Below are 26,345 nucleotides of genomic sequence, written 5' to 3' on the forward strand. Positions count from 1 at the left end.
CACCAGAGCTTTAATATCCCTCCTACTTTCCTGACCCTCCCATTATTTTTTTCAGGAGCAGACATAGTTGCCAACAGTCCCAGGCTGCCAGGCAAAAATCCTAATGTTATTTAAAGAAAAAAAAAAAAAACGGTTTCCGATTTCCGCAGCAGGCGCCACTGTCAAAGTGAAGCATAGCAGGAAACTGAATTTCTAGCTTCTTGTTTACAGAGCTTCTTGCCGTGGGGAACTTTCCTGCTTCTGATTCAGATCTAACATTCTTCACACAGATGATCATTTATCAATCACCATGGAAACGATGTGACATTGTGTGCTAGGATCTGTTTGTGCAGGGTATTTAGCAGTTGTAGTGAGGTGAGTGAATAACTGTTATGGTTTAGAGGGCAGTGACATAGGACTGAGCTTTGGGGGTTTATCAGTATTGCACTATTGTGTACTGCCCACTCCTTTTGTCACTGTTCTTTGATCACAGCTGAGTGCTGCAAACTGTGTGACATTTCAATAGTTAGCACTTTCATCTGGGTGACAATGAGCTGCTGCTAGTGAGGGGTTAATGCACACTGTACAGATCTGGGTGACAATGAGCTGCTGCTAGTGAAGGGTTAATACACTGTACAGATCTGGGTGATACTGAGCTGCTGCTAGTGAAGGGTTAATACACACTGTACAGATCTGGGTGATACTGAGCTGCTGCTAGTGAAGGGTTAATACACTGTACAGATCTGGGTGATACTGAGCTGCTGCTAGTGAAGGGTTAATAATACACTGTACAGATCTGGGTGATAATGAACTGCTGCTAGTGAGGGGTTAATGCACACTGTACAGATCTGGGTGACAATGAGCTGCTGCTAGTGAAGGGTTAATACACACTGTACAGATCTGGGTGACAATGAGCTGCTGCTAGTGAAGGGTTAATACACTGTACATATCTGGGTGACATTGAGCTGCTGCTAGAGAAGGGTTAATACACACTGTACAGATCTGGGTGATACTGAGCTGCTGCTAGTGAAGGGTTAATAATACACTGTACACATCTGGGTGATAATGAACTGCTGCTAGTGAAGGGTTAATACACACTGTACAGATCTGGGTGACAATGAGCTGCTGCTAGTGAAGGGTTAATACACTGTACAGATCTAGGTGACAATGAGCTGCTGCTAGTGAAGAGTTAATACACACTGTACAGATCTGGGTGACAATGAGCTGCTGCTAGTGAAGAGTTAATACACACTGTACAGATCTGGGTGACAATGAGCTGCTGTTAGTGAAGGGTTAATACACTACAGATCTGGGTGACAATGAGCTGCTGATAGGGAAGGGTTAATACACACTGTACAGATCTGGGTGATAATGAGCTGCTGATAGGGAAGGGTTAATACACACTGTACAGATCTGGGTGATACTGAGCTGCTGCTAGTGAAGGGTTAATACACTGTACAGATCTGGGTGACAATGAGCTGCTGCTAGTGAGGGGTTAATACACTGTACAGATCTGGGTGACAATGAGCTGCTGCTAGTGAAGGGTTAATACACACTGTACAGATCTGGGTGATACTGAGCTGCTGTTAGTGAAGGGTTAATATACACTGTACAGATCTGAGTGACAATGAGCTGCTGCTAGTGAAGGGTTAATACACACTGTACAGATCTGGGTGACAATGAGCTGCTGCTAGTGAAGGGTTAATACACACTGTACAGATCTGGGTGACAATGAGCTGCTGCTAGTGAAGGGTTAATACACTGTACAGATCTGGGTGACAATGAGCTGCTGCTAGTGAGGGGTTAATACACACTGTACAGATCTGGGTGACAATGAGCTGCTGCTAGTGAAGGGTTAATACACACTGTACAGATCTGGGTGACAATGATCTGCTGCTAGTGAGGGGTTAATACACTGTACAGATCTGGGTGACAATGAGCTGCTGCTAGTGAAGGGTTAATACACACTGTACAGATCTGGGTGACAATGAGCTGCTGCTAGTGAGGGGTTAATACACTGTACAGATCTGGGTGACAATGAGCTGCTGCTAGTGAAGGGTTAATACACACTGTACAGATCTGGGTGACAATGAGCTGCTGCTAGTGAAGGGTTAATACACACTGTACAGATCTGGGTGACAATGAGCTGCTGCTAGTGAAGAGTTAATACACACTGTACAGATCTGGGTGATAATAAGCTGCTGCTAGTGAAGGGTTAATACACACTGTACAGATCTGGGTGATACTGAGCTGCTGCTAGTGAAGGGTTAATACACTACAGATCTGGGTGACAATGAGCTGCTGCTAGTGAAGGGTTAATATACTGTACAGATCTGGGTGATAATGAGCTGCTGCTATTGAAGGGTTAATACACTGTACATATCTGGGTGATAATGAGCTGCTGCTATTGAAGGGTTAATACACTGTACAGATCTGGGTGATAATGAGCTGCTGCTAGTGAAGGGTTAATACACTGTACAGGTCTGTGTGACAATGAGCTGTTGCTAGTGAAGGGTTAATACAAACTGTACAGATCTGGGTGACAATGAGCTGCTGCTAGTGAAGGGTTAATACACACTGTACAGATCTGGGTGACAATGAGCTGCTGCTAGTGAAGGGTTAATACACACTGTACAGATCTGGGTGATACTGAGCTGCTGTTAGTGAAGGGTTAATACACTGTACAGATCTGGGTGATACTGAGCTGCTGCTAGTGAAGGGTTAATAATACACTGTACAGATCTGGGTGATACTGAGCTGCTGCTAGTGAAGGGTTAATACACACTGTACAGATCTGGGTGACAATGAGCTGCTGCTAGTGAGGGGTTAATACACTGTACAGATCTGGGTGATAATGAGCTGCTGCTAGTGAAGGGTTAATACACACTGTACAGATCTGGGTGACAATGAGCTGCTGCTAGTGAGGGGTTAATACACACTGTACAGATCTGGGTGACAATGAGCTGCTGCTAGTGAGGGGTTAATACACTGTACAGATCTGGGTGATAATAAGCTGCTGCTAGTGAAGGGTTAATACACTGTACAGATCTGGGTGATAATGAGCTGCTGCTAGTGAAGGGTTAATGCACACTGTACAGATCTGGGTGATACTGAGCTGCTGCTAGTGAAGGGTTAATACACACTGTACAGATCTGGGTGATACTGAGCTGCTGTTAGTGAAGGGTTAATACACTGTACAGATCTGGGTGATACTGAGCTGCTGCTAGTGAATGGTTAATACACACTGTACAGATCTGGGTGATACTGAGCTGCTGTTAGTGAAGGGTTAATACACTGTACAGATCTGGGTGATACTGAGCTGCTGCTAGTGAAGGGTTAATACAATGTACAGATCTAAGTGACATTGAGCTGCTGCTACTGATAGGGTTAATAGACTGTACAGATCTAAGTGACAATGAGCTGCTGCTACTGAAAGGGTTAATACACTGTACAGATCTGGGTGACAATGAGCTGCTGCTACTGAAAGGGTTAATACACTGTACAGATCTAAGTGACATTGAGCTGCTGCTACTGAAAGGGTTAATACACTGTACAGATCTGGGTGACAATGAGCTGCTGCTAGTGAAGGGTTAATACACTGTACAGATCTGGGTGACAATGAGCTGCTGCTACTGGAAGGGTTAATACACTGTACAGATCTGGGTGACAATGAGCTGCTGCTACTGATAGGGTTAATACACTGTACAGATCTGGGTGACAATGAGCTGCTGCTACTAATAGGGTTAATACACTGTACAGATCTGGGTGACAATGAGCTGCTGCTACTAATAGGGTTAATACACTGTACAGATCTAAGTGACATTGAGCTGCTGCTACTGAAAGGGTTAATACACTGTACAGATCTAAGTGACATTGAGCTGCTGCTACTGAAAGGGTTAATACACTGTACAGATCTAAGTGACATTGAGCTGCTGCTACTGATAGGGTTAATACACTGTACAGATATGGGTGACAATGAGCTGCTGCTACTGATAGGGTTAATACACTGTACAGATCTGGGTGACAATGAGCTGCTGCTACTGAAAGGGTTAATACACTGTACAGATCTGGGTGACAATGAGCTGCTGCTACTGATAGGGTTAATACACTGTACAGATCTGGGTGACAATGAGCTGCTGCTACTAATAGGGTTAATACACTGTACAGATCTAAGTGACATTGAGCTGCTGCTACTGAAAGGGTTAATGCACTGTACAGATCTAAGTGACATTGAGCTGCTGCTACTGAAAGGGTTAATACACTGTACAGATCTGGGTGACAATGAGCTGCTGCTACTGATAGGGTTAATACACTGTACAGATCTGGGTGACAATGAGCTGCTGCTACTGATAGGGTTAATACACTGTACAGATCTGGGTGACAATGAGCTGCTACTACTGATAGGGTTAATACACTGTACAGATCTAAGTGCCATTGAGCTGCTGCTACTGAAAGGGTTAATACACTGTACAGATCTAAGTGACATTGAGCTGCTGCTACTGATAGGGTTAATACACTGTACAGATATGGGTGACTATGAGCTGCTGCTACTGATAGGGTTAATACACTGTACAGATCTGGGTGACAATGAGCTGCTGCTACTGATAGGGTTAATACACTGTACAGATCTGGGTGACAATGAGCTGCTGCTACTGATAGGGTTAATACACTGTACAGATCTGGGTGACAATGAGCTGCTGCTACTGATAGGGTTAATACATTGTACAGATCTGGGTGACAATGAGCTGCTGCTACTGATAGGGTTAATACACTGTACAGATCTGGGTGACAATGAGCTGCTGCTAGTGAAGGGTTAATACACTACAGATCTAAGTGACAATGAGCTGCTGCTACTGATAGGGTTAATACACTGTACAGATCTAAGTGACAATGAGCTGCTGCTACTGAAAGGGTTAATACACTGTACAGATCTGGGTGATAATGATCTTTTACAAAAGAATAAATCAGGTGTAAAGCTAATGGTCAAAATCTAAACTACTTTCTGTTAATAGAGAAATTAATCTTTTGATCAGCAACAACTATAAAAGTGATCTACTAAGTAGCACTAAAAATATAGAAACCTGGCGCAGGCCTCCTACTGGCTATAGTGCATATTCCCTCATTTGTTCTACACCTTTTTAGTTTCAAATTTTAATATATATAATCTGCACTATAATAAATAGGCGGGGCTAAACTATGCTAATTATGTGGTTTGGTAAAGTGGGCGGAACTTTAGGCAGGGGGTGTGGGAAAAAATTGTATGCAGGTAATTGATAGCTGGAAAGTGTTCCTGGAATTGTTTTTCAAATGTTTGCAACTATGGGAGAAGATAGAGGGGTCTTTGTCGTTTTGTTTTGTTAGAAGATATTTTTGGCCTTCTTCTCAAGTTCCTGGTATTTTACCATTTCTTCAGGATGGTTTAGATAAGGCATTATCAGCCAGCACTCTAAAGGGTGTTATCTTGGCCCTTTCTGTGCTGCTACATAGGAATCTTGCTCACCTTCCAGGTATTCAGGTGTTAATTCAGGCATTGATGAGAATCACGTTGGTTTGTCCACCATGGAGTTTGAATTTAGTTTGCATAATCTGAATATTCAGTTATCTTCTTGGAAGGTGTTATTTTTATTAGCTAATTCCTCAGCTAGGAGAGTTGTCAGCTCTTTCTTGTGATCCAACAAAAACAATGAGTTAGTGCAAAAAGGATATGTCCAAAAAAGTCAATTGGAGACTAAATCCCAACTCCAAATGTGCAAAAGTGATCCCAGGGATCCCAGTGATCCCAGGGATGGAAATGAATGCTGCAGTCGAACTCCATTTTAATTATAAAGTTTATATAGATTAATTCTAAAATAAATAATAATTCTTATAAACATTTTAATTCAAAATAGGTTATACATAGCAATTATCTTAAAGCTTTTAATAGAATCTTAAGTATCCAGTATAAGAATAGTCCAGTGGACTAATATGATAATTATTTTACTACCAGTAAAGATTTGAGGTCATGAGTTAGATTCCCCTCAAACTCATTTCTTTTTAAAAACACGATGAGTCCACGGATTTTATCCTTACTTGTGGGATATCGCCTCCTGGTCAGCAGGAGGAGGCAAAGAGCACCACAGCAGAGCTGTATATATAGCTCCTCCCTTCCCTCCCACCCCAGTCATTCTCTTTGCCTGTGTTAGTGATAGGAAGAGGTAAAGTGAGGTGTTAGTTTAGATTCTTCAATCAAGAGTTTATTATTTTTAAAATGGTACCAGCGAGTGCTATTTTATTATAGGGTGTAGCCATATTCCTTGTCAGCCTCTAGAGTAGAGCTACAGGTGGCTTTAAAGCAATGGGAACTGGTGGGACAAAACTCTCACTGTGCCTCCCATACTAAGTGCTGCCCTTCTGATGATGGTCTTAGCAGATGTTAACTAAGGCCCTGTATGTCTCCACAGAATGACAGGAGGGAGAAGACCTCTTGATCCTGTGGGAATTGTCATGCTGTCGCTCAGCATAAAGGCAAGTGCAGTCTTTATTTTCTGGGACATAAATTAACTCAGAACAGACTGTATATTTTCCTATCTGACGAGAGGGGTCATAAACTTTTATTGTGCAAGGGTTTCCCTCATTACTCTGTGACTTTCATTGTCAGACCGTAATCTTGCTATGGGCTCTTCCTGACTAATAGCCCTGTTCGATGGTGCTGTGGGCGAGATGCTGGGGACATTTAATTTCGGAGTTTTGGTATTGTACTCCGGTGTAAGCAGTATGTTTTCACTGGGTTTCCGTTTAGGAATATCTTGTCCGGCATTTGTTTTTGTCAGTTTATTTAGCCGGGTTCAGACGTGGTTTCATTTGACGCCCACGAAGGGCGGGGCTTAACGTTTGCTCGCTCGAGAAGCCGCACAGTTGTTTCTTCTAAGAGATACCGGCATCCGATAGGCAGTGTGCTTGAAGACTCCGGTGTTTCCTTAGACCGCATGGTTGAATGTTAAAGCAGGAGGTCTTAGGCACTCTGCAGAACGAGTAGACGTGGTCGGTGTACCGTGGGGGCAGGTAGGCGCCTCAGCAGAGCTGTTGAAGCGAAGAGGTACACTGTTTGTTTGTCATTTATTATTCCAAGTAAATTGGATTAATTGTCAGTGTTGATGCTGTAAAATTGTGTAATTTTATATTTAAAGGCACAGTTACGCTCTGTTTTCAGAGGATATTGACAACAGTCATATTAGGCTGTTCTCATATTTTTTATGTCTTAAAGACAACAGGTTACATATTTAAAAGAGCCACGACCAAAATTGCTTTTGCTTTATTTGTTATCATGGAAGATCTTCAGAATATTTCAGGTTCCATGTGTTTGAATGCCAATGTGGAACCTCCTGTTACTTTTTGTCCCTCATGCACTGAGAGGGCATTACAGTTTAGAGAGCAAATAAAAATTTGTCAAAAGCGGATGCTTCTCAGGGTTCTACTGATGAGATTCAGAGTATGCCGCAACTTTCTCCCCAAGCGTCACAGCCCTTAACGCCCGCTCAAGTGGAGCCAAGTTCCTCGGCAGCTATTGCTGCAATCACACTAAAGGACATAGCTGCTGTTATGTCATCTACACTTTCAGAGGTGTTATCTGCCTTTTCCGTATTTCAAGGCAAACGCAGAAGGAAGGAAACCCACATGGTCAATACAGCTTCTGATGCTTTGATGGCGATCTCAGATGTACCCTCCCTATCCGAAGGTGAACTTTCTGACTCGGGATGTGTCTTACCACTGATGGATTCAGAAGTGGTTTCCTTCAGGTTTAAACTTGAACACCTCCGCCTGTTATTGAGAGAGGTTTTGGTGACTCTGGACGACTGTGACTCAATTGTGGTTCCTCCAGAGAAATTGAGTAAGTTGGACAGATATCTAGAGGTCCCTTCTTATTCTGATGTTTTTCCAGTTCCTAAGAGAACTTTAGAAATTATTGCTAAGGAATGGGAGAGACCCTATAGCTGACACTATTAGTGACTCTTGGCAGACGGTCCCTAAGGTGGAAGGAGCTATTTCCACCTTGGCTAAACGAACTACTATCCCTATCGAGGATAGTTGTGCTTTCAAAGACCCTATGGATAAGAAATTGGAAGATCTCCTTAAGAAGATCTATGTTAATCAGGGGTTGCTATTGCAACCGGCGGCCTGCATTGTTACGGTTACAAGTGCGGCTGCTTATTGGTTTGATGCTTTGGAAGAATCTCTTAAAACTGAGACTTCTTTGGAAGAAATACAAGATGGGATTAAAGCTCTTAAATTAGCTAATTCATTTATTACGAATGCTTCTCTGCAGATTACCAAATTGGTGGCTAAGAGTTTGGGTTTTTCCATCTTAGCACCCAGAGCCTTATGGTTGAAATCTTGGTCTGCGGATGTGTCATCCAAGTCTAAGCTTTTGGCTATTCCTTACAAGGGGAAGACCCTGTTTGGACCTGACTTGAAGGAAATTATTTCTGACATCACGGGAGGCAAGGGTCATCTTATCAGGATAAGAAATCCTAACAGAGAGGTCGACAGAGTAATTTCGTTCCTTCCGAAATTTAATACCCCCTTCCTCTTCCTCTAAACAGGAAGGGAACTATTCGCAAACCAAGTCTACCTGGAGACGCAACCAGTCTTGGAACAAGGGTAAACAATCCAAGAAGCCTGCTGCTGCTCCCAAGTCAGCATGAAGGGTTGGCCCCCGATCCGGGACCGGATCTAGTAGGGGGCAGACTTTCTTTCTTCATCCAGGCTTGGATATGAGATGTTCAGGATCCCTGGGCAATAGTGTCTCAGGGATACAAATTGGAGTTCAGAAATTCTTCCCCCAGAGGAAGGTTTCTTCTTTCACGGTTATCTGTAGACCAGATAAAAAAAGAGGCGTTCTTACGTTGTGTAAGAGACCTCTCCGCCATGGGAGTAATCTGTCCCGTTACGATTCAGGAACAGGGACGGGGTTTTTATTCAAATCCTGTTTGAAAGTTCCCTATTTTTTGGGAACTACAGACCTATTTTAGACCTCAAGAGTCTAAACAAGTTTCTCAGAGTTCCATCTTTCAAGATGGAGACTTTTCGTACCATTCTTCCATTGATCCAGGAGGGTCAATTTATGACAACAGTGGATTTAAAGAATGCGTATCTTCATGTTCCTATCCACAGAGATCATCACAGGTTCATGAGGTTTGCATTTCTGGACAAACATTTTCAGTTTGTAGCACTCCCTTTCGGTCTGGCTACGGCGCCCAGAATTTTCACAAAGTTTCTGGGGTCGTTACTGCCGGTTCTAAGACCACGGGGCATTGCGGTGGCGCCTTATCTGGACGATATTCTGATCCAGGCGTCATCTTTTTATCTAGCAAGGTCCCATACCGACATTGTGCTATCCTTCCTTAGAACTCACGGGTGGAAGGTAAATCTGCAAAAGAGTTCGTTAGTTCCTCAGACAAGGGTACCCTTTCTGGGAACTATAATCGACTCCATTTCAATAAAGATTTTTCTGACGGAGGTCAGAAAGTTAAAAATTCTCGATACATGTCGAGCCCTTCAGGCCAATCCTCGGCCGTCGGTGGCTCAGTGCATGGAGGTAATCGAATTGATGGTGGCGGCAATGGACATTGTACCATTTGTGCGTTTTCATCTCAGGTCTTTGCAGCTAAGTATGCTCAGGCAGTGGAATGGGGATTATACAGATTTGTCTCCTCGAATAAATCTAGAGCGAGAGACAAGGGACTCTCTTCTATGGTGGTTGTCGCTGAATCGTCTATCCCAGGGGACATGCTTTCACAGACCCTCATGGGTGATTGTGACATCGGATGCCAGCCTGTTAGGATGGGGAGCAGTCTGGAACTCCTTAAGGGCTGAGGGTGTATGGACTCAGGCAGAGTCTCTTCTTCCCATCAATATCTTAGAGTTGAGAGCAATATTCAATGCGCTTCAGGCCTGGCCTCAGTTGGCCACGACCCAATTCATCAGATTCCAGTCGGACAACATAACGACAGTGGCTTACATCAATCATCAGGGAGGAACAAGGAGTTCCTTAGCGATGACTGAAGTTGCCAAAATAATTCAGTGGGCGGAGATTCACTCTTGTCATCTGTCGGCAATCTACATCCCAGGGGTTGCAAACTGGGAGGCAGATTTTCTGAGCAGGCAGACTTTTCATCCGGGGGAGTGGGAACTCCATCCGGAAATATTTTTAGATCTGATTCACAGGTGTGGTCGGCCGGAGTTGGACCTTATGGCGTCTCGTCAGAATGCCAAGCTTCCGAGATACGGGTCCAGGTCAAGGGATAGATGCCTTGGCAGTTCCTTGGTCTTTCAGCCTAGCATATGTGTTTCCCCCGTTTGCCCTCCTTCCCCGGGTGATTGCTCGGATCAAACAGGAGAGGGCATCGGTGATCCTCATTGCCCCTGCGTGGCCTCGCAGGCTTTGGTTTGCCGATCTGGTGGGCATGTCATCTCTACCACCTTGGAAGCTTCCATTGAGGAAGGAGCTTCTCATTCAGGGTCCCTTCCATCACCCGAATCTAGTTTCTCTACAGCTGACTGCTTGGAGATTGAACGCTTGATTTTATCCAGGTGAGGTTTTTCTGATTCGGTCATAGATACTTTAATACAGGTACGTAAGCCTGTTACTAGGAAAATTTACCATAAGATATGGCGCAAATATCTTTGGTGTGACTCTAAGGGCTACTCATGGAGTAGGGTCAGAATTCCTAGAATTTTATCTTTTCTCCAAGACGGATTGGAGAAGGGATTATCAGCAAGTTCCTTAAAGGGCCAGATTTCTGCCCTATCTATTTTGTTACATAAGCGTCTGGCAGATGCTCCGGATGTTCAATCCTTTTGTCAGGCTCTGACTAGAATCAGGCCTGTATTTAGACCAATTGTTCCTCCTTGGAGTTTGAATTTAGTGTTTAAAGTTCTGCAGGGGGTTCCATTTGAACCAATGCATTCCATAGATATTAAGTTATTATCTTGGAAGGTTTTATTTTTGGTTGCTATTTCTTCTGCTCTCCGAAGAGTATCGGAGCTTTCAGCATTACAATATAATTCTCATTACCTTATTTTCCATGCAGATAAGGTGGTGTTACGTACTAAACCTGGGTTTCTTCCTAAGGTTGTTTCAGACAAGAACATTAATCAGGAAATTGTTGTTCCGTCCTTGTGTCCTAATCTTCCTTCTCAGAAGGAACGTCTGCTACATAATTTGGATGTAGTCCGCGCTTTAAAGTTCTACTTGCAAGCGACTAAGGATTTTCGTCAATCATCTTCTTTGTCGTTTTTTCAGGGAAACGTAGGGGTCAGAAAGCTATGGCTACCACTCTTTCTTTGTGGCTAAAGAGTATCATCCGTTTTGCATATGAGACTGCTGGACAGCAGCCTCCTGAAAGAATACGGCTCATTCCACTAGGGCTGTTGCTTCCTCATAGACATTCAAAAAATTATGCTTCTGTTGAACAGATTTACAAGGCTGCAACTTGGTCCTCTCTTTCTAAATTTTACAAATGTTATACTTTTGCCTCGGCTGAGGCTGCTTTTGGGAGGAAGGTTCTTCAAGCAGTGGTGCCTTCCGTTTAGGTTCCCTGTCTTGTCCCTCCCTTTTCATCCGTGTACTATAGCTTTGGTATTGTATCCCACAAGTAAGGATGAAATCCGTGGACTCATCGTGTCTTTAAAAAGAAAAGAAAATTTATGCTTACCTGATAAATTTGTTTCTTTTTAGACACAATGAGTCCACGGCCTGCCCTGTTTCTCTGAGACAGGTTTTTAATTTTTGTTAAACTTCAGTCGCCTCTGCACCTTGGCTTTTCCTTTCTCTTCCTAACTTCGGCCAAATGACTGGAGTGGGAGGGAAGGGAGGAGCTATATATACAGCTCTGCTGTGGTGCTCTTTGCCTCCTCCTGCTGACCAGGAGGCGATATCCCATAAGTAAGGATGAAATCCGTGGACTCATCGTGTCTAAAAAGAAACAAATTTATCAGGTAAGCATAATTTCTCTTGTAAGATGTATCGAGTCCACGGATTCATCCTTACTTGTGGGATATTCTCCTCCCCTAGAGGAAGTGGCAGAGAGAGCACCCACAGCAGAGCTGCCTATATAGGTCCCCCCTTAGCTCCACCCCCAGTCATTCTCTCTGCCTGCTTAACTGCTAGGAAGGGCAAAGAGGAGTGTGGTGACAAAAATGTTAGGTTTTTATTTTCTCAAGCAAAAGTTTGTTATTTTTAAATGATACCGGTGTATACTATTTACTCTCTGGCAGAAAAGGGATGAAGATTTCTGCAAGGAGGATGATGATCTTAGCACTTTGTAACTACGATCCACTGCTGTTCTCACAAGGGCTGAAGAGTACAGGAAAACTTCAGTTGGGGGAACAGTTTGCAGGCTAAACTGCATTAAGGTATGTTCAGTCTATTTTTTTCTAGACAGACTATGTTATTTCTAGAAAAGGCTGGCAATATCCCCATGAGGGAAGGGTAAGCTGTATTCAGACACTTGGATAGGAATTTCAGCTTGCATGAAGGGCTCATTAGTTACTGGTGACACTGTTTGGTAAAAACGTTTTTGTTTATTCAGTGAATGATGCAATTATAACGTTTTTTTTGAAGGGACTAAAGGGGGTCATTGTGGCTTGTTTTTGAGTTTTCTAACCCACATGGTTAATTTAGAGACACTCTAGTGTTTGTCTGTTAGGCCTCAAAACATTGAGTGAGGTGGGAGGGGCCTATTTTCGTGCCTCAGTTGTGCAGTTTCTTTTCCTCTGAGACTTCTAACTGCTTCTCCAGAGGTTCCTGCCGTGTTTGAGGGCTGTAAAATAAGTTTTTTTTCCCCACAAATTGTTCTGAAGGGCAGGTAGGAGCCACAGCAGAACTGTGGCAAAGTGCTGAAAGTCTTTTTTACTGGTTTTGATGTTTTTTCAATCCAGTTTTGCCATTAAGGGGTTAATTGTTTATTTGCATAGCTGTGCAAAGTTACTAAGGCTATATGATACTACTGTAAAAATTTCGTTATGTTTACTGCTTTTTAACACTGTTTTGCAGAATTTGTGCAGCTTTTTTTCTCTTAAAGGCACAGTACCGTTTTATTTCTAAGTGTTATTTACTTTGATTACAGTGTTTTCCAAGGTTGCTTGTTACATTACTAGCCTGTTTAACATGTCTGACACCAAGGAAAATCCTTGTTCAATATGTTTGGAAGCCATTGTGGTACCCCCTCTTAAAATGTGTCCCAATTGTACTGATATGTCCATAAACTATAAAGAACATATATTAGCAGTTAAAAATATAGCAATAGATGATTCTCAGTCAGAAGTAAATGAGGGTTTAGCATCTAGCTCTCCCCAAGTGTCACAACCAGTAACGCCCGCACAAGTGACGCCAAGTACCTCTAGTGCGTCAAATTCATTTATTTTACAAGACATGGCCACAGTTATGAATACAACCCTCACAGAGGTTTTAGCCTGACTGCTTGGTTTTCAAGGAAAGCGGGACAGCTCTGGGTTAAGGAAAAATGCTGAGCAGTCTGACGCTTTAGTAGCCGTATCTGATATGCCCTCACAATGCTCTGAGGTAGGGGTGAGGGATTTGTTATCTGAGGGAGAAATTTCTGATTCAGGAAAGACGCTTCCTCAGACAGATTCTGATATGACGGCCTTTAAATTTAAGCTTGAACACCTCCGCTTATTGCTCAGGGAGGTATTAGCGGCTCTAGATGATTGTGACCCTATAGTGGTCCCACAGAAATTGTGTAAGATGGATAAATACTTAGAGGTTCCTGTTTACACTGATGTTTTTTTCCAGTCCCTAAGAGGATTGTGAATATTATTGCTAAGGAGTGGGATAGACCAGGTATTCCGTTCATTCCCCCTCCGGTTTTTAAGAAAATGTTTCCCATATCTGACACCATGCGGGACTTGTGGCAGACAGTTCCTAAGGTGGAGGGAGCTATTTCTACTCTGTCTAAGCGTACAACTATACCTATTGAAGTCCGTTGTGCTTTCAAAGATCCTGTGGATAAAAAATTAGAGGGTCTCCTGAAGAAAATTTTTGTTCATCAAGGTTTTCTTCTTCAACCTATTGCGTGCATTGTTCCTGCAACTACTGCAGCTGCTTTCTGGTTTGAGGCTCTAGAAGAGGCTCTAGAAGAGGCTCTTCAGATGGAGACTCCATTAGAAGAAATTTTGGACAGAATTAAGGCCCTTAAATTGGCTAATTCTTTTATTACAGATGCCGCTTTTCAACTGGCTAAATTAGCGGCAAATAATTCAGGTTTTGCCATTTTAGCCCGCAGGGCGTTATGGCTTAAATCCTGGTCTGCTGATGTGTCATCTAAAACTAAACTTTTTAACATCCCTTTCAAAGGAAAGACCCTATTCGGGCCTGAACTGAAAGAGATTATTTCAGACATCACTGGAGGGAAAGGTCATGCCCTCCCTCAGGATAGATCAAATAAGATGAGGACCAAACAAAATATTTTTTGTTCCTTTTGGAATTTCAAGAGTGGTCCCGCTTCAGCTTCCTCTGCTGCAAAGAAAAAGGGGAATTTTGCTCAATCCAAGTCAGTCTGGAGACCTAACCAGGCTTGGAACAAGGGTAAACAGGCCAAGAAGCCTGCAGCTGCCTCTAAGACAGCATGAAGGGGTAGCCCACGATCCAGGACCGGATCTAGTAGGGGGCAGACTCTCTCTCTTCGCTCAGGCTTGGGCAAGAGATGTTCACGATCCCAGGGTTTTAGAAATTGTGTCCCAGGGATATTTTCTGGAATTAAAAGGCTCTCTTCCAAGGGGGAGTTTTCACATTTCTCGATTGTCTGTAAACAGACAAAGAGAGAGGCGTTCTTACGCTGTGTAGAAGACCTACATACAATGGGGGTGATCCGCCCAGTCCCAAAAGAGGAACAGGGGCTAGGTTTTTACTCAAACCTGTTTGTGGTTTCCAAAAAAGAGGGAACTTTCAGATCAATCTTGGATCTAAACATTCTAAACAAGTTCCTCAAAGTTCCATCATTCAAGATGGAGACTATTCGGTCTATTCTACTTCTTATCCAGGAGGGTCAATATATGACCACCGTGGACTTAAAGGATGCGTATCTACACATCCCTATTCACAGAATTTTCACAAGGGTGCTAGGGTCCCTTCTGGCGGTTCTACGACCACGGGGCATAGCAGTGGCGCCTTATCTAGACAACATCTTATTTCAGGCGTCAACTTTCCAGCTATCCAAGTCTCACACGGACATTGTGTTGGCTTTTCTGAGATCTCACGGGTGGACGGTGAACATAAAAAAGAGTTCTCTCTTCCCTCTTATAAGAGTTTCCTTCCTAGGGACTCTGATAGACTCGGTAGAAATGAAAATATTTCTGATGGCGGTCAGAAAATCAAAGCTCTTAACCACTTGCCGAGCTATTCATTCCATTCCTCGGCCATCAGTAACTCAGTATATGGAGGTAATCGGACTCATGGTAGCGGCAATGGACATAGTTCCTTTTGCCCGCCTACACCTCAGACCACTACATCTATGCATGCTCAAACAGTGGAATGGGGATTATGCAGATTTGTCTCCTCAACTGCATCTGGACCAGGAGACCAGAGATTCTTTTCTCTGGTGGTTGTCTCAGGACCACCTGTCTCAGGGAATGTGTTTCCGCAGGCCAGAGTGGCTCATTGTAATGACAGATACCAGCCTGCTAGGCTGGGATGCAGTCTGGAACTCCCTAAAAGCACAGGGCTTATGGTCTCGGGAGGAATCGCTTCTCCTGATAAATATTCTAGAACTGAGAGCGATATTCAATGCACTTCAGGCGTGGCCTCAGCTTGCTGCGGCCAAATTCATCAGGTTTCAGTCGGACAACATCACGACTGTAGCTTATATCAATCATCAAGGAGGAACAAGGAGTTCTCTAGCGATGATGGAGGTAACCAAAATAATCCGATGGGCAGAGGATCACTCTTGCCATCTCTCAGCAATCCACATCCCAGGAGTAGAGAACTGGGAGGCGGATTTCCTAAGTCGTTAGACTTTTCATCTGGGGGAGTGGGAACTCCATCCGGAGGTATTTGCCCAGCTGATTCAGCTATGGGGCACACCAGAATTGGATCTGATGGCGTCCCGTCAGAATGCCAAATTTTCTTGTTACGAGTCCAGGTCCCGGGATTCCAAGCCGGTACTGATAGATGCTCTAGCAGTGCTTGGTCCTTCAATCTGGCCTATGTATTTCCTCTCCTTCTACATCTGGTTGCCCGAATAAAGCAGGAGAGAGCTTTGGTGATTCTGATAGCACCTGCGTGGCCACGCAGGACTTGGTATGCAGACCTAGTGGACATGTCCTCGGTTCTACCATGGACTCTGCCAATGAGGCAGGACCTTCTAATCCAAGGTCTGTTCACGCATCCAAATCTAATTTCTCTGACTGCTTGGAGATTGAACGCCTGTTTCTATCAAACCCTGGTTTCTCTGAGTCGGTCATTGATACCCTGATTCAGGCTAGAAAGCCTGTCACCAGGAAGATCTATCATAAGATTTGGCGCAAATATCTTTATTGGTGTGAATCCAAAGGTTACTCGTGGAGTAAGATTAGGATTCCTAGAATATTGTCTTTTCTCCAAGAAGGTTTGGAGAAGGGATTATCAGCTAGTTCCTTATAAGGACAAATATCTGCTTTGTCTATTCTTCTACACAAACGTCTGGCAGATGTCCCAGACGTTCGAGCATTTAGTCAGGTTTTGGTCAGAATCAAGCCTGTATTTAAACCTGTTGCTCCGCCATGGAGCCTAAATTTAGTTCTTAAAGTTCTTCAAGGGGTTCCGTTTGAACCTATGCATTCCAAGGATATTAAGCTTCTATCTTGGAAAGTTTTGTTTTTAGTAGCTATCTCTTCGGCTCGAAGAGTTTCTGAGCTATATGCTTTACAGTGTGATTCCCCTTATCTTATTTTCCATGCAGATAAGGTGGTTTTGCGTACCAAACCTGGGTTTCTTCCTAAGGTTGTTTCTTATAAGAATATCAATCAAGAGATTGTTGTTCCTTCACTGTGTCCTAATCCTTCTTCAAAGAAGGAACGTCTGTTGCACAATCTTGAAGTGGTTCGTGCTTTAAAGTTCTTACAAGCAACTAAAGATTTCCGTCAAACATCTTCATTGTTTGTTGTTTATTCTGGTAAGCGGAGAGGTCAGAAGGCTACGGCTACCTCTCTTTCCTTTTGGCTGAAAAGCATCATCCGTTTGGCATATGAGACTGCTGGCCAACAGTTTCCTGAAAGAATTACTGCTCATTTTACTAGAGCTGTGGCTTCCACATGGCTTTTAAAAATGAGGCTTCTGTTAAACAGATTTGTAATGCGGCGACTTGGTCTTCGTTTCATACTTTTTCCAAATTTTCCAAATTTGATACTTTTGCTTCTTCGAAGGCTATTTTTGGGAGAAAGGTTCTACAAGCAGTAATGCCTTCCGTTTAAGGTCCCTGTCTTGTCCCTCCCTTCATCCGTGTCCTAAAGCTTTGGTATTGGTATCCGACAAGTAAGGATGAATCCGTGGACTCGATACATCTTACAAGAGAAAAAATAATTTATGCTTACCTGATAAATGTATTTCTCTTGTGATGTATCGAGTCAACGGCCCGCCCTTTTTTTTTAAGACAGGCATATATATTTTTATTTTTAAACTTTCAGTCACCACTGCACCCTATAGTTTCTCCTTTTTCTTCCTAGCCTTCGGTCGAATGACTGGGGGGTGGAACTAAGGGGGGAGCTATATAGGCAGCTCTACTGTGGGTGCTCTCTCTGCCACTTCCTGTAGGGGAGGAGAATATCCCAAAAGTAAGGATGAATCCGTGGACTCGATACATCACAAGAGAAATAAATTTATCAGGTAAGCATAAATTATGTTTTTTCTTTTTTTTATGGTAAAAAATCTTTAAATGGTATAAGGTACGTAACTATAACGATTTGTGAATATACAGATGTAAATTTTTCAGATGAAAGATAATATTGATATTGTATATATTGTGGTATTTTAATGTACTATAAAGGAACGTTTCCTTAAAACATATTTTCATAAGACATTACTGAATGGACTTAATGAACAATAGAAAACCCACCAGATGTTAACTATTAAGAATGACCAATAAGAAGTGAACAGATGAGTATAAGAAGACCCAATTAGCAGCACAAGGACATCCTTGATAAAGCCAAGCGACTATTTGGTGAAACGATCGTTGGATTTTGAGCGTGTGATGTCATGTTGTGGACGGAGACAACCTTCTGAACTGCAAACCGTAATCATAGACATTGTTTACAATTTACAGTCTGTGTAATATACGTATGTTCCAGCTGTGGTTGTTCTCTTTACACCCCTGTGATTTGAACATGTTTTACTAAATCGTTTTAGCATTTATCTGCGTTCACTTCTATCTGCTCCTGCTGGAGTCTCCCATTGCTTTTATATCTAGAGCTTGATGTGAAGCTCTGTGATATGTGAGTATACAACTTACATGTGAATTAACCCTGTAGTCTCGCAGGACTTCACCATTGGCAGCATTGATCTGTTTTATTTGAGGTTAACCCTTGGAGTTCGACTGCAGCATTCATTTCCACTGAGAAGTAATCCTTGGGAACACTTATGCACATTTGGAGTTAAGATTTAGTCTCCAATTGACTTTTTTGGACATATCCTTTTTGCACTGACGCATTGTTTTTTGTTTGATTTATTGTTTGTGTTTTAACAGGTTAATAATTTTATTTTTGTGCATTTAATCTTTCTTGTGATCCACCATATTTGTTTTTTCACCAGGACAAGGCTCTTTGAAGACCTTTGTCGGGTTTTCTGCTGAAGGTAGTTTCATCAGAGAACTATAATCAGGAGATTGTGGTACTTTTCTTATGTCTCAATCCGAAATCATCTAAGGAAAGTTTACTGTATAACTTAGATGTGGTTAGGGTCCTAAAATTTTATTTTATTTTAAAAAGGGGAGAGTCCACAGCTGCATTCATTACTTTTGGGAATACAGAACATGGCCACGAGGAGGAGGCAAAGGCACCCCAGCCAAAGGCTTAAATACCTCCCCCACTCCCCTCATCCCCCAGTCATTCTTTGCCTTTCGTCACAGGAGGTTGGCAGAGAAGTGTCAGAAGATTTCGGAGTAGTCTCTTATGGAGTACTATTCAAGATTGGACTGAAGTTTTAAGTAGTCCTGTCAGCCTCCCAGTGAGAGCCTGGATGAAAGTTAGAGTCCGGAGATGCAGGGAGAGTCTTTCTGCGAAACCATCCCGACTCATATTAACAGCTTCATAAGCAATCGGTGTAGACAAGGTTCGCTGCCTACTTTCTTCACTCAAGTCCATGTCAGAAGCGACGCTACTATCTATCTAACTTGAAGGACCGTGTTACTGTTCCACGGCAAAGATTCCGGTAAGATAGTTTCATTTTCCTTTCACGGTGGGAATATAATGTAATGATAGAACACAGGGTCTCAGTCGGACTCCTTTATCTTTATGGAATCTAGGGTTAATATCTCCTGAGGGGGTTATTGAACAGTGGGGGACTTTAATCATATTTGTTATGTGATTCTGTCTGCTTATGTGTAGTGATGTTGGGGCTCATGGCTTTTACGGAACGTACAGGTTTTTCGAGCTACGCAGTTCTTGTTGGGTCTGGCGCGCTTTTCCTTGGCCTATGGGTTGCACCTCGTGACTTGGCGTGGTCACGTTTTATTTCTCCATTTCCGTATTCTTGTCAGTGTCGGTAGAGAGGGTCTGTTCTCTACCTGTCTGGGTCATAGGAGGTGGTGAGTGCCCCAGCCATTGGGGGTATGATGTGCCAGTTATTTTTGTCCATAATTTGTCAAGTTATGAAGGATTCTGAATTTTCTGAGGAGGATTATTTTGATTCAGATTATAAAGTCCCAAAAGATTTTCCAGCACCTGGGAACAAAAAGGTGTGCAAGCTCACAGGGTACTGCACAATACCCAAAGCAAATGTAAGTCCCAAAAATAAGCAGCACCACCAAAACTCTTCAACAGATTTATTAGTGCAATCTGCATAATGTCACTGCCAGACCACAAAATAGCAACGTTTCTGACTCAGTCCTTAATCATGCATGGTTACACCTGGAGTTAATTACAAAATCTACCATTTGAAAGTATTAAAGGGATCCTTTTTAGCCTTGATGTGGCTTCACTGTACACATTGATAACCCATGAGGCTGGTATTTGGGCTGTTAGTAAGATAATGTGCCAGGATGATAGAGACAATGCCCTTCAGAGGGAGTTTATTCTACAATTATTGAATATTGTCCTGAGTTGCAACTTTTTTTTATTTGAGGATAATTATTACCTACAGTTACAAGGTACAGCCATGGGTTCCAATGTTGCACCTACATACGCCAATATATATATATGAATATATATGAGGAACACTTTGTATAGTGAGGAGAGTGTTGTTTTCCTTGACACAAGAATACTTAAAGATACCCATTGTCTTGTAGTGGATCTACACAAGAAAGAAACGGATTGCAACACTCTTACACTATAACAGTATGCATCCTCCCTCTTTGATCAGGTCTCTCCCTAGGGGCCAACTCTTAAGGGTGAAAAGGATTGTCTCTGAGACAGGCCCTATAGAGCAAAGATTGGCAGAAATGGGTGTCCGGTTTAAAGTGAGGGGCTATCCATCAACCTTAATACAAAAGGAAATTGAGAGTGTGAGACAAATTCACAGGCAAAATTTACTGGAACAAAAAGAGGTGAGAGATAAAAAGAAATCAAATAGATTAATCTTTGTCAGCCAATACTCAAAATTAAAGGGACACTGAAGCCAGATAGAGCATGCAATTTTAAGCAACTTTTTAATTTTATTCCTATTAAATTATTTTCATTCTCTTGGTATCTTTATTTGAAATGCTAGAATGTAAGTTTGGATGCCGGCCCATTTTTGGTGAACACACTGTGTTCTTGCTGATAGTTTGGTAAATTCACCTACCAATAAACAAGTGCTTTCCATGGTTCTGAACCAAAAAAATTAGCTTAGATGCCTACTTTTTCAAATAAAGAAAGCAAGAGAACGAAGAAAAATTGATAATAGGAGTAAATTAGAAAGTTGCTCTATCTGAATCACGAAAGAAAAAATTTGGGTTCAGTGTCCCTTTAAGTAATAGGATACGCAAGATAATTTCAACCATTGGCATATATTACAGACCTGTAACCCTCAGGTAATTGAGTTTAGAGAGCCACCAATGCCTGCCTTTAAGAGGGGTAGAAATTTGAAAGATTCATTGGTACATGCTGACATTGGCCCTTCAAAAGCCCTTGTCCAAAGCTATCTTGGCAAAAAGAATTTTGGCTGCTTTCCATGCCTTGGTTGCTCCAACTGCAACAATATGATTAAAGGCCCTTCATTTAGTCATCTGAGTACGGGTAAAAAATTTGACATCAGGGGACATTGCACTTGTCACACCGATTTTGCGGTGTACTATATTAAGTGCTCGTGTGGGATGGGATATGTAGGCGAGACCACCTGCTCTGTCCGTGAACGTATAAATCAGCACAAAAGTAGTATAAGAACCAAAAACCTAGATGCACCTGTGGCTAATCATTTTTTGTCTGTTGGGCACAATTTAACGCAACTTAGACGAGGTGGTGATAGAACTAATAGGTTAAAAATAAGAGAGGCCTTTTGGATCAGCAAATTAGATACCATGCACCCTAAGGGGATGAATAGGGAGTTTATGCCTTTGCCTTTAAGGTGCCTGCTATATTGAGTATTGTGATACTATCATGTATAATTATGTGCCTTAGAAAATTGACATCTATCATATATATGATTTTAATGTGTATCAACTTGATGTGTACTAATCTTGATTTCTCCTACATTGGTGTATCCGGTCCACGGCTTCATCCTTACTTGTGGGATATTCTCAATCCCTACAGGAAGTGGCAAAGAGAGCACACAGCAGAGCTGTCCATATAGCTCCCCTCAGGCTCCGCCCCCCCAGTCATTCTCTTTGCCGCTCTAACTAGTAGCATCTCCACGGGGGTGGTAAAGAGTATGTGGTGTTTAGTTGTAGTTTTTTATTCTTCTATCAAGAGTTTGTTATTTTAAAATAGTGCCGGCTTGTACTATTTACTCTGCAGCAGAAAGTGATGAAGATTTCTGCCGAGAGGAATATGATTTTAGCACCAGTAACTAAAATCCATTGCTGTTCCCACACAGGACTGTTGAAACCAGAGAACTTCAGTTGGGGAGAACAGTTTGCAGGCTTAACTGCTTCAGGTATGATCAGTCATTTTTCTAACAAGACCTAGTAATGCTAGAAGACTGTCAGCAATCCCCTCTGGGATAGGTAAGCCATTTTTCTTAGACTCTGTATAAAATTATGTCTTATATTAAGGGCTCTATGCTGGTTGACACTTTTGTGGGCTAAATCGATTGCCTTTTGGCATGTTTGAAATGTAAATAAGGTGTTTTTTCAGACTTTGAAACACTCTTGGGGTTTAGTATTACGCCTGGCAGTTACTTAGACACCTAATCTAGTCAGAAAGGCCCCCCCACTCTGGAATGTAGAGGGAGGAGGCCTCTTTTTCGTGCCTCAATTGCGCAGTTGTTTTTCACTAGGCAGTTCATGCAGCTTCACGTGGGGAGTCCAGAGGCATCAGAAAGAGACAGTAACGTTTTTTGTCAAAAATAATTTTTATTGCATTGAAGTTCTGTCTAAGTCTGTCAAACATGTCTTACCCTTCAGATAGCCTATGTTCTGTATGTTTAGAGGCCAAGGTGGTTCCCCCATTAAATTTATGTGTGAAGTGTGCCATAGCGTCCAAACAGCTTAAGGACCGTACAATCACGCTTAAAGATGTAGCCCAAGATGATTCTTTAACTGAAGGTAGTAAGGATGGCCCGCTATCCCCTTTTTCTGTGTCAACACCAGCTATGCCCGCGCAAGCGATGCCCAGTACATCTAGCGCTCCAATTGCTATCACTATGCAGCAGTTAGCAGCAGTAATGGATAATTCTCTCGCAGCATTTTTATCCAAACTGCCAGCTTTTCCAAGGAAACGTGATTGCTCAGTATTAAATACAGAAAATGAGCAAGCAGACGCAGAGGATAATTTATCTGTAGTGCCCTCACATCAATCTGACTTGGCGGTGAGGGAGGGCCTGTCTGAGGGAGAAATTTCTGACACAGGAAAAATTTCTCAGCAGGCAGAGCCTGATACCATAGCATTTAAATTTAAGCTAGAACACCTCCGCGCCCTACTTAAAGAGGTCCTAGCTACACTTGATGATTGTGACCCTTTGGTGGTCCCAGAAAAATTGTGTAAAATGGATAAATTCTTAGAGGTCCCAGTACACACTGATGCGTTTCCGATACCTAAGAGGGTGGCGGATATAGTGAATAAGGAGGGGGAGAAGCCAGGTGTACCTTTTGTTCCCCCTCCTATATTTAAGAAAATGTTCCCCATTGTTGACCCCAGACTGGACGCGTGGCAGACGGTCCCTAAGGTAGAGGGGGCAGTTTCAACGCTAGCTAAGCGCACGACTATACCAATAGAAGACAGTTGCGCTTTCAAAGATCCTATGGATAAAAAATTAGAAGGTTTACTTAAGAAAATTTTTGTTCAACAAGGTTTTCTTCTTCAACCAATTTCTTGCATTATTCCTGTAACCACTGCAGCTGCTTTTTGGTTTGAGGAATTAGAAAACTCGCTCCAAAAGGAGACTTCTTATGATGAAGTCATGGATAGAATTCACGCCCTGAAGTTGGCTAATTCTTTCATTACAGATGCGGCTTTTCAGTTAGCTAAATTAGCGCCGAAAAATTCTGGTTTCGCAATAGTGGCGCGTAGAGCGCTTTGGCTAAAATCGTGGTCGGCGGATGTGTCGTCCAAAACAAAATTGCTTAATATTCCTTTCAAGGGTAAGACCCTATTCGTGCCAGAGTTGAAAGAAATTATTTCAGATATCACTGGGAGAAAGGGCCATGCCCTTCCACAGGATAGACCTTCCAATAGCAGAACAAGGACTGGGTTTTTACTCAAACCTGTTTGTAGTTCCCAAAAAGGAAGGAACTTTCAGGCCAATTCTGGATTTAAAAATCCTAAACAAATTCCTCAGAGTTCCATCATTCAAAATGGAAACCATTCGGACAATCTTACCAATGATCCAGGAGGGTCAATATATGACTACCGTGGACTTAAAGGATGAGTACCTGCATATTCCTATCCACAAAGATCACCATCAGTTCCTAAGGTTCGCCTTTCTGGACAAACATTACCAGTTCTTGGCTCTTCCCTTCGTATTGGCCACTGCCCCCAGAATTTTCACAAAAGTGCTAGGGTCCCTTCTAGCGGTGCTAAGGCCAAGGGGCATTGCAGTAGCACCTTACCTAGACGACATCTTAATACAAGCGTCGTCCTTTCACAAAGCAAAGGCTCATACGGACATTGTTCTAGCCTTTCTAAGGTCTCACGGATGGAAGGTGAACATAGAAAAGAGTTCTCTGTCTCCGTTCACAAGGGTTCCCTTCCTGGGAACAATAATAGACTCGGTAGAAATGAAGATCTTTCTGACGGAGGTCAGGAAGTTATAACTTTTAAACACTTGTCGAGTTCTTCAAGCCATTCCTCAACCCTCCATAGCTCAGTGCATGGAGGTAATAGGACTAATGGTGGCAGCAATGGACGTGGTTCCATTTGCCCGAATTCATTTAAGACCACTGCAACTGTGCATGCTCAAACAGTGGAATGGGGATTATGCAGATTTGTCTCCCCAAATACAAATGGACCAGGAAACCAGAGGGTCACTCCTCTGGTGGTTGTCTCAGGATCACCTGTCTCAGGGAATGAGTTTCCGCAGACCAGAGTGGATCATTGTCACGACCTACGCCAGCCTCTAAGGCTGGGGTGCGGTCTGGGAGTCCCTGAAAGCTCAGGGTCTTTGGTCTCGGGAAGAATCTCTTCTCCCGATAAACATTTTGGAATTGAGAGCGGTATTCAATGCGCTCCAGACATGGCCTCAACTAGCGGAGGCCAAATTCATCAGATTTCAGTCGGACAACATGACGACTGTAGCGTACATCAATCATCAGGGAGGAACAAAGAGTTCCCTGGCGATGAGGGAGGTAACCAAGATCATCAAATGGGCAGAGGATCACTCCTGCCATCTATCAGCAATTCACATCCCAGGAGTGGACAACTGGGAAGCGGATTACCTGAGTCGTCAGACTTTCCATCCGGGGGAGTGGGAACTTCACCCGGAGGTTTTTGCCCAGTTAACTCAACTATGGGGCCTTCCAGATCTGGATCTGATGGCGTCACGTCAGAACTCCAAAGTTCCACGTTACGGGTCCAGGTGCAGGGATCCCAAGGCGACATTGGTAGATGCCTTAGTGGCGCCTTGGTCGTTCAATCTAGCTTATGTCTTTCCACCGTTTCCTCTTCTCCCCGGCTAATAGCCAGGATCAAACAGGAGAAGGCTTCGGTAATTCTAATAGCTCCTGCGTGGCCACGCAGGACTTGGTATGCAGACCTGGTGAATATGTCATCGGTTCCACCATGGAAGCTACCTTTGAGGCAGGACCTTCTAATCCAAGGTCCATTCGAACATCCAAACCTAGTTTCTCTGCAACTGACTGCTTGGAGATTGAACGCTTGATTCTAGCTAAGCTGGGGTTTTCGGAATCAGTTATAGATACTCTGATTCAGGCTAGAAAGCCTGTCACCAGGAAAATTTATCATAAGGTATAGCGGAAATATCTTTGCTGGTGCGAATCCAAGGGTTACTCATGGAGTAAGATTAGGATTCCAAGGATACTATCCTTTCTCCAAGAAGGATTGGAGAAAGGTCTATCAGCTAGTTCCTTAAAAGGACAGATATCTGCTCTGTCTGTTTTGTTACACAAGCGTCTGGCAGCCGTGCCAGATGTTCAGGCGTTTGTACAGGCTTTAGTCAGAATCAAGCCTGTCTACAGACCTGTGGCTCCTCCATGGAGTCTAAATTTAGTTCTTTCAGTTCTTCAAAGGGTTCCGTTTGAACCTCTACATTCCATAGATATTAAGTTGCTATCTTGGAAAGTTTTGTTTTTGGTTGCTATTTCTTCTGCTAGAAGAGTTTCTGAATTGTCTGCTTTGCAGTGTAATTCACCATATCTGGTGTTTCATACAGATAAGGTCGTTTTACGTACCAAGCCTGGTTTTCTTCCAAAAGTGGTTTCCAATAAGAATATTAACCAGGAAATAGTTGTTCCTTCTCTGTGTCCTAATCCAGTTTCTAACAAGGAACGTCTGTTACACAATCTTGATGTGGTTCGTGCTTTGAAGTTTTATCTAAAAGCAAGTAAAGACTTCAGACAAACATTGTTTGTCGTCTATTCTGGCAAGAGGAG

The 26,345-nt window shown here is 42.8% G+C and overlaps 1 protein-coding gene across 1 annotated transcript in view; it reads left to right on the plus strand.

Annotated features, from left to right (window-relative positions):
- The window catches only part of SCRIB (scribble planar cell polarity protein), a 746,390-nt gene that overhangs the window by 148,965 nt on the left and 571,080 nt on the right, over positions 1 to 26,345 (plus strand). The window lies entirely within an intron of this gene.

This window comes from Bombina bombina, chromosome 5, assembly GCF_027579735.1.
Source record: "Bombina bombina isolate aBomBom1 chromosome 5, aBomBom1.pri, whole genome shotgun sequence".
Lineage (NCBI taxonomy): Eukaryota > Metazoa > Chordata > Amphibia > Anura > Bombinatoridae > Bombina > Bombina bombina.